A 9,540-nucleotide genomic window follows, 5' to 3' on the forward strand; every position below is an offset into this window, starting at 1 on the left:
CACTCAGGTCTTGAGTCTCTTCAGGAAAGAGACTCTTCTCAAAGTCTCTACCATGCTATTGGCTCCTGTCAGTTGGTTCTTGGAATTAATAATGTTTCTAATGAAACAAAAAGGAAAAGATGCACCAGCTTAATTAATCAGCAAGGCTGTTTCCCCCACTTGACCCTAGTACTTCTGACCATTGTCTGCCTAGTAGTTTTCTTCCTTTTGCTTCAGTCTAGCATCTACCTAGAAGTCCCCAATCTGGCAATTTCACAAAATCTCTGCTTTCACATTTTTCTTGTTCTTTTTTTTTTTTTTTTAAGCATTGTTACAAGTGTCTCACCTGCTGATTATAATAAATGCAGATTTCACCAAAACAAACTCATTAGTGCCTAGTAATCTGTTAGTATCCTTTGAACCACCTGCCCCATCCAAAACCAGAGTTCAAGGGTAGATTAGGCTACCTGTGACCCTGTCTCAAAACAAAACAAATCAAAACCAAACCCCAGTCATAAAATGAAAATTAATCAGACTCACATGAAATATAAGTATTGCAATTAATTTAAGAAGAAATCTCATCAGCACTACTCTATCTGAAACTAACATCATAGTGTATCTTAGTTAGGGTTTTTATTCCTGCAATGAAACACCATGAGGAAAGGAATCTGGAAATGAAAAGGCTTATTTGGCTAACATTTCCATAGAATTAGGGAAGGAACTCAGGACAGCATCACAAACAGTGAGGAACCTGGAGGCAGGGACTAATGTGCACTGTTTACTGACTTGGTCCTCATGGCTTGGCTCAGAAATGGCACCACACAAAATGGACTGAGCCCATCCCCCCTCCACCCCACCCCCGCCCTGCAACAATCACTAAATCAAATCCTACAACCTTACCTACAAAACCATCTTATGGAGGCATTTTCTCAATTGAGGTTCCTTCCTTTCAGATGACTTGGCTTGTGTCATGTTGACATAAAACCATAGAGTACAGTAATAGCTTAAAATTTTAATTTGATACAAATTCTTTGGCTGGATGTGATGGGACATGCCTTTAATTCTAACACTATGGAGGCAGAGGCAGGCTGATCTCCACGAGTTCAAGGCCAGCCTGGTCTACGTAGTGAGTACCAGTATATTCAGGGCTGTGTACAGAAACCCTGTCTCCAAAAACAAACAAATAAATACTTCAAAAATAAAACTTTTGGGGCTGGTGAGATGGCTCAGTGGGTAAGAGCACCCGACTGCTCTTCCAACAGTCCAGAGTTCAAATCCCAGCAACCACATGGTGGCTCATAACCATCCATAACAAGAACTGACGCCCTCTTCTGGAGTGTCTGAAGACAGCTACAGTGTACTTACATATAATAAATAAATAAATTAGTTTTAAAAAAAATAAAAAAAATAAAACTTTCAGCAATGTGTCAAAACAGCATTAATGGAGAGGTATGCTAGAAGGAGAAGGTCTTCGCATTTATTGCCATTTCATTTCAGTAATGATATGGATTAAGAAACCAAGTGCCAGGCATGGTAGCATACTCCTTTAAGTTTGAGGACAGCCTGATTAATTAACATAGTGATTTCTAGACCACCTAAGGGCTACATAATGCAACCTGTCTCAAAGCAAACCCCCAAACCTAATCCATTCCCAAAAGGAATCCAGGGAGATATAGCAATATGTAGAAGTGGTGATGTAAATCTGTAGACACATAGATGGGAGGGAGTTTGATACATAAATTCTAATCATCTGCATAGTCTCTGTAACAGAAATAAAACTAGTGATAACTAGTTCACAGAAAGATACATAATCTTTCACAAGACTAAATGAAACACAGTAGTTTGAATTCTTCAAGTATAGACTCAAAATATTAATATTTGTCTTGATTCTGTTCAAAAAAACACCTTGGAAAATTTTTACAATAAGGTAAATTAAGTCCTAGAGGAAATGTATTATAAGATTCAGTACTATCACTAGTTTCATACTCGCACTGGTTATACATCAAATGATTTAGTGTCAAAGTCGTTAAACATGTAAGTGAAACACAAATTTGATTCTCATTAATAACCTGTTGCATTCTTTCAAGCAGTGATTTAGAATTGTGCTCCTAAGAGTAACTTTTATTACACAGCAACTGACTGTGTAATACAGTAAATCCACAAGTCACATGAAGGTAATTTGAAAGTTTAAATCTGAGAATGACTACAAAGATCACTTTTTTGTGTTTTCCTCCCTAAATATCTTTGTCCACATAATTCTGTTTGATAATTTCATATATGTATATGTGCCTTCATCAAGCCTATCACTTCTCCCACAAATCCGTGCACACATAAACCCCTTTGAGTCCACTTAGTGTTGCCAGTATACACTTGAGTGTAGAGTCATTGACTGGATCCTTTGTAATAACCTCTTAAAGGTTGTCCCTATTCATACTAGGATTTTGTCTGCTTTATTTACCCAGGTCTTGTACGTGTTGTCACAACTGTTATAAGTACATATGTGCAGCTGCCCTGCTGTATCCAAAACACCCCAATAAGTTGTGAAATGTATTAATATATGGGTATAGTAGTATACCATTAAGAGTCATTTTAATATTATACCCATTAGCTGAATAATAATAGTAGGTATTTCTCTAGCGCCTATGACCTTCTTGGACAAACTGCAGTTACAAGCATGTGTTCTCTCTTAGGAAGTGGGCCTTAGATCCAATCAGAAAGTGTTTGGATGCTGGTCATAATGACACAGCCTTTATTCCCAGAACTTGGAAGGCAGAGGCAGGTGGATCTCGGAATTAAGAGGCCAACCCGTTACACACATTTACAGGACAAACAAAGCTTCACAGTGTATGTAACTCAACCTAGGAAAATAAAGCAAAACAAAAGCCAAAGGGGATTGGGGGGGGGGGGGTGGTTACCTCCATAACATCCTGCTACTGTTGCACCAGTAGCTATATCTTGGCAGGCCAATCTTTCTCTTAGCTAACTTCACAGCGGAGTGAAGACTGGTGATGACTCTTCTGCACTAGTAGCTGCACCTTCCATAACTAAAAAAAACCTAGCTAGAAGGGATGAAGCTTCTAGATTATTGTGAGGCTTTGCTTTCTCCATGTTCTAGGTACTAGTTTATAGTACCTTCAGCAATATAATCTTACCATCTATTTCCAGATGACAATAGCCTATGAGATCCACTAAGGACCAACTCCAAGAGAGGAAATGCATGCCTACCACTGGGCTTTTCTTATTTTTCTTTTTGTAAATACCTTATAGTGTCAAGGAGAACAACTGTTTTCCCCCCTTACCTCACCTCAGCTACAGGGTAATTCCTTTTAAATTCTTTGTATGTTTGTGTAGATTTAGAAAGTTTCTACATTAGTAGGTTTCCATGCAACATTTCTGAAAGTTTTTAGTTTAAATTATCCCTACCCATGCTCCATCTTTGTGGGTGCTAATATTAAAAAAGCCACCCTGGTGGCACACACCTCTTTTAGTCTAAGATATCAGGTATTGGACAGAATTGCAGTAGTCCCATACTTGGCTAACTTAAAGAGCTTATAAAAACAAACAAAGAAACAAAAAAACAAAAATCCTTTTCCATGTTAAGATATGGTTATTGATTTCCCTGACGACTAAGGATTTGAGCATTTCTTTAAGTGCTTCTTGTCCATTCCAGATTCCTCTATTGAGAAATCTGTTTAGCTCTGCACCCATTTTTAATTGGGTTAATTTGATACATCCCACAGACCCAAAGAAGCTAAGGAAGGAAGACCCAAGCTTTAATCACACTTAGGAGGGGGAACAAAATAGTCATAGGAGGCAAAGAAGTGGGTGGGAGAACAGAATCAGGTTATATGGAGAGACAGGAGAAAGAGACCCAAAGGACCAGGAGAATAAATGGAAATCTGCAGCTGCCAGGTATACAAGAAGGCTACCAAGTTTTATATGTTAAGTTTATGTTCTTGCTCCTTTGTTAAATGTGTTTATCAGTGGCCAGAATTTTCTGGTAGAGGCTTTAGTCTTTTATGCATAGAATCGTACCATATGCAAACAGGAATACTTTGTTTCATCCTTTCCTATGTGTACCACTGTTAACACCTTCAGTCACAAGACTTTAAGCACTATATTAATAGGAGTGGAGATCATGGACACTCTTGTCTTATTACCGATTTTAGCAGACATGTTCTTCACAAATAAAAACAATAGAGCTAAAGTCAAAGAATGCAGTGATAGAGCAAAAGAGTATTTAAAATCTAAAAATAAAATAAATAGAAACTGGGTTGTGTTTCAGTTGGTTCAGTACTTGCCTAACAAGCATGAAGCCCTGGGTTTGAATTCCAACATCACATAAGCCGAATCTGGTCTGGTGTTCATGATTAATCCTGGCACTCAGGGAGGTGCCATTAACCAAGAGGATCAGAAATTCAAGAGCATTAATGGTTACAAGGCAAGTTCAAGGTCAGCCTAGGTTACACAAGACCTCATTCCAAAAACAAAACAAAAATAAAATAAAACCACAAATGTCACAGCACACAAACAGCTGTGGACATACACACAGTAAGTAAAATAGTAATTTACAAGAAAACAAAACAAAACAAACTTCCTTTAAGAAATTTTATGGATGTCTTGCACTAAGGTTGGTAAGGAGAAAATTTGAGTTTTCTGTTTTACATTGGCTTTTGTTTTCTACAATAAAGTAAAACAGCATAAAGTAAACTTTTAAATGGCAAGAAACATCTAAAATATTATGGTCTGAAACATAATTTGGTATAACAAATTGAATATAGTTACACTTTGAATGTGAAGGCAGTTCAAATGCTACAGAAAAATAACAACAGAAAATTTAATGAGGAAAAGAAAGTGACTTCTATAATACAGAATTTCAATGGAATGTGTTTAAATTACTGGCAGTAACATATTAAACTAAGATAGCAAATATGTACTAACTTTTGTATTAATGTAGGAAGGACATAAGAAATTCTCCTGACCCTGCTTTTTTATCCCTGGTGATTCTAAAATTTAGCTATCTTATTAACCATAGCGACTCATAAAAACATATACCTATTCATATTTTCATATCTAGTTCCTAACAAAATTAAAAAGTTATGTAGGGCTGGTGAGATGGCTCAGTGGGTAAGAGCACCGGACTGCTCTTCCGAAGGTTCGGAGTTCAAATCCCAGCAACCACATGGTGGCTCACAACCATCCGTAACAAGATCTGACGCCCTCTTCTGGAGTGTCTGAAGACAGCTACAGTGTACTTACATATAATAAATAAATAAATCTTTAAAAAAAAAAAGTTATGTATAGCACAACCTCAAATATATTAGTTTATACTGTTATTTAAATTTATGACATGTTAGAAACAGATGATTCCACATGAATGTAATAAAACATGTCTAGAAGCCACTATAGCCTTAGGAAATGGTCTTTAAAAAATAATTATGTGGTCCAGCAATGGTGGCACGTGCCTTTAATCCCAGCATTTTGGAGGCAGAGGCAGGTGGATCTGTGTAAGTTCACAAGCAGCCTGGACTATACAGAGTGAACTCCAGAACAGAGAAAGCTACACTGAGAAACCCTGTTTCAAATAAACAATAATAATAATGTACAAGAAAGTATAGTATAAAAGTAAAGTATAGCCGGGCAGAGGTGGCACATGCCTTTAATCCCAGCACTTGGGAGGCAGAGGCAGGCGGATTTCTGAGTTCAAGGCCAGCCTGATCTACAAAGTGAGTACCAGGACAGCTAGGGCTACACAAAGAAACCCTGTTTCAAAAAATCAAAACAAAACAAAACAAAAGAAAGTGAAGTATATGGAATAAGTTCAAAGCTTTCCAAGCCTGAAAGTGACTTACAGGAGAGTCGTGAGACATTGAGTGGCAAGGTTTTGAGATACTCATAGGCTTTTTATTTTTAAGATTTAAGAACTTTATATATTTGATCACTGACATTTTTAAAAAGTTGGTCTGGTTATTCTAAAACATAATTTTTAGCACCAGAAAGAACACATTAATAATAACAAATGTTCTTATATTAACTTCATCTTATTTCTTTTTGACATGTATACATCAAATAGAGGCGAAGATTAACTTAAAAGTCTTATAACCCTGCAAAAGCAACCCCCTTTTCTTACTTGTTAGCTTAATCACACTTGGTTCTGTTCCAACTAGTAAAAGCAAATGTATTTTCTGTATAAAGTTAGAAAATATAAAACCATTACTAAGAAAAACTGGGTTACTATTAAAGAAAAAAATTAAGCTTTATTCAATAAAGGCACACACTTTTCTCACTCTACTCCTCCAAACAAGCAACTTAGCTCTTAAAGCACTCTTGCTTTATTATTGTAATTGACAGGCAATAGTCTTGATAGACATACATGCCCTTCAAACATGTAAGAGTAGCTTATTTCTCTTCTTTAAATTATATTAAGTATGTATTGAATATCTATTGATACCTACTAGATACTTTCAAGGTAATATAAAATTGTGGTTTCTCATTCTGTAACCTTGTCTCAATTACTTCTGTAACACATATAATGTATAAAAAGTAAATAATGTTTGACTCCAAAGTATCAAATATGTAGTTTTAGGTGCTAGAGACATGGCTGAGTGGTTAAGAGCACTGACTGCTCTTACAGAGGACCCAGGTTCATTTTTCAGCATCCACCTAAGGGCTAACACTTGTCTGTAACTCCAGTTCCAGGGCTTCTGACACCTGATACACACATCCATGTAAGCATAACACCAATGAATTTGAAACACACACACACACACACACACACACACACACGCACACACCTTTAATTTTGTTTGCCAACTAACTAATCTGCTGGAAACACAGAAATAAGTCATAGTATAGAATTCTTTGGTTCAATCTTTGATTTTTTAAAAATTGTCAGTAATTGCTTCTTAAAAGCAATTACTTAAAAGTTTCAAAAGTTAGGGTAACATTTAGTATCTTAAAAGTAAAACCTGTCTTAATGATACTGAATTTAGAAAAGCATATTTCCTCACACAGAATAAACTATACATCATTGAATAATTTCAGTAATTTAAGTGAAATTTCCTATATACATCATTGGAAATGTTATAAGATGCTCTCTATATAAAGACTGGAAATTCTTACCTCATTTATACAATCCTTTTGAGAACAGCAGCAGCAATGAGAATTTACAATAACAAATACTGAACAAAAATCTTTCTTCATAAAATCCATCAGAAAAGACAACAGACTTATTAGACTTTAGTAAAAACTAGGGGGAAAGTAAATAGAAATATAAACTACCATAACCTAGCCCACAGCATAAGGAAGACGAATACCAAAGGTGGAGCATAGTTCTTGTTTAATAGTCATGCTTCCCAACTCTGAGATTGTTTTGTTCAGCCAACAATATATTTAGCTTGGCTCTGTGGATATAAACCCTGAAAGACAGGGATTTTGCTACTGGTAGTTTCTTCTGCTTCTCCTACAATAGCAATACATCCTTGAATAAGCACAGACTTTTTTATTTGCTCAAAGCTCCACCTACTGTATCCAAAAGCTCTGCCTCCTTGACTTTGAAATCTACCTTGGAGGCTTTCCTATATGTAACACTAGATACCTACCTACTGAAACACTTCTTTCATGCCAATCATACTGAAACTAACTTTTATTTAAAAGTGAGGTAAATGACTGAACTCAGTCAACGAAGCAAATTCAGAATGATCAAAAAGAGACAATACACTGGCAGTTATCTAGTTAACTTATAGTTCCACTAGCTTTTTTTCCAGAGGACACAGCACACACACACAGCAGCTCACAACCATCTGTAACTCCTGTGTCCAGAGAAATCTGATATCTTCTTCTGGCCTCCATGGGCACTGGGTACAAGTAGTGCATAGAAATAGATGCAGACAAAACACTCATGCACATAGAAAAATAGAAATAGTTCCTGTTTTCCCACCTGAAAATGTGGTAATATTAGGGCTGGGAACATCACAGTTCAGTGGTACAGTGCATTGCTGAAGTCTAGAGTTCAACTCTCATTGTGTGTGGAAGGGTAGGAGTAAGAGACATTAAATTGCTTCCACTTAATGCATAGTTTAAAAAAACAAAAAAAAAAAACCAAAAAAAAAAAAACAGTGAACTGTTATACAAAAGCAGTAAAGGTTTCTTTTTATTTTTTTTTTCCTTCTATTAAAAGCCTACACATGTACAGATATTTCCTGGAAAGAAAATCTCATGGGCTCAAATAAAAGCTACTTTGAATTTAAATATGGTTTAGCTCTTCTTCATAATATTAATATAGTAGAAAAAGTACTGCTGTGGCAATAGTATAAAGCTGTATCCATTGAAATGGTATGAGACTGAATCCCAAATAAGACAGTAGATATCAAGGTTCAATCATTGACAGAATCAGGTAAGGGTTAGATGCTATTTAGTAGAAATAGTTCTACTCTAGGAACAGCTAAATGACTTAGTGGGTAAAAGAACTCGCCACTAAGCCTGATATGAGTTCAATCCATCAGATTCATATGTTGAAAGGAGAGAACAGACTCCTGATAGTTGATTTCTGACTTCCACACAACATTTTACTATGATACATCAGTTTCCCCCACACAAAATGTATGCAATTTAAAAATTACTTCTGCTGGGCTGTGGTGGCACACGCCTTGATCCCAGCACTTGGGAGGCAGAGACAGGTGGCTTTCTGAGTTCAAGGCCAGCCTGGTCTACAAAGTGAGTTCCAGGACGGCCAGGGCTACACAGAGAAACCCTGTGTCGGAAAAACAAAACAAAACAAACAAACAAAAAAAACAACAACAATAAAAAAAAAAATCCAACGTCTATTCTAAAGGTTAGAAATGCACGAATTCTAACAGGCTATCTCAAAGCAGCAGTAATTTCTGGCTCAGTGATTTATCACTACCAAGCAGGTAGTCTAAGATGTCAGGTATTGGACAAAAATGTAGTAGTTCTTTCAGCTTACACATATGAGGAAGATTGTTTAAGACTATATGTTTGGCTAACTCAAATCAGATTTTTTTTTAAAAATGCCTTTTCCAAGCTTCAAGATATGGGTGTTGCCTAGAGGTGTGGTACAAGCCTTTAATCCCAGCACTCAGGAGGAAGAGGCAGGGGGATTTCTGAGATCGAGGCCAGCCTGGTCTACAAAGTGAGTTCCAGGACAGCCAGGGCTATATAGAGCAACCTTGTCTAATTTTTATAAAAAAAAAAAAAAAAAAGAGTGAGCTGCAAAGCAATCAGGGCAAAAACCAAACAAAATCCCCAAACAAATAAAAGTAAATAAATAAAATACAATAAAATAAAAACAACTATAAGATGCACATGGAATGGAAGAAAACAAATAATCAAATTAAAACAGAAACCCTAGGAATAAAAAAGAAAATCTTATGAGCTATAGATAACATAAGGTTGTACATAAGATCCCCAAACTAGCCGGGCGTGGTGGCGCACACCTTTAATCCCAGCACTCGGGAGGCAGAGGCAGGGGGATTTCTGAGTTCGAGGCCAGCCTGGTCTATAAAGTGAGTTCCAGGATAGCCAGAGCTATACAGAGAAACC

At 36.6% G+C, this 9,540-nt stretch overlaps 1 protein-coding gene across 17 annotated transcripts in view; it reads right to left on the reverse strand.

The window, feature by feature from the left end:
* The window catches only part of Wnk1 (WNK lysine deficient protein kinase 1), a 126,127-nt gene that overhangs the window by 50,150 nt on the left and 66,437 nt on the right, over positions 1 to 9,540 (reverse strand). The gene's annotated exons all lie outside the window — the stretch shown is intronic.

The sequence above is a fragment of the Mus pahari genome, chromosome 2, assembly GCF_900095145.1.
Source record: "Mus pahari chromosome 2, PAHARI_EIJ_v1.1, whole genome shotgun sequence".
Lineage (NCBI taxonomy): Eukaryota > Metazoa > Chordata > Mammalia > Rodentia > Muridae > Mus > Mus pahari.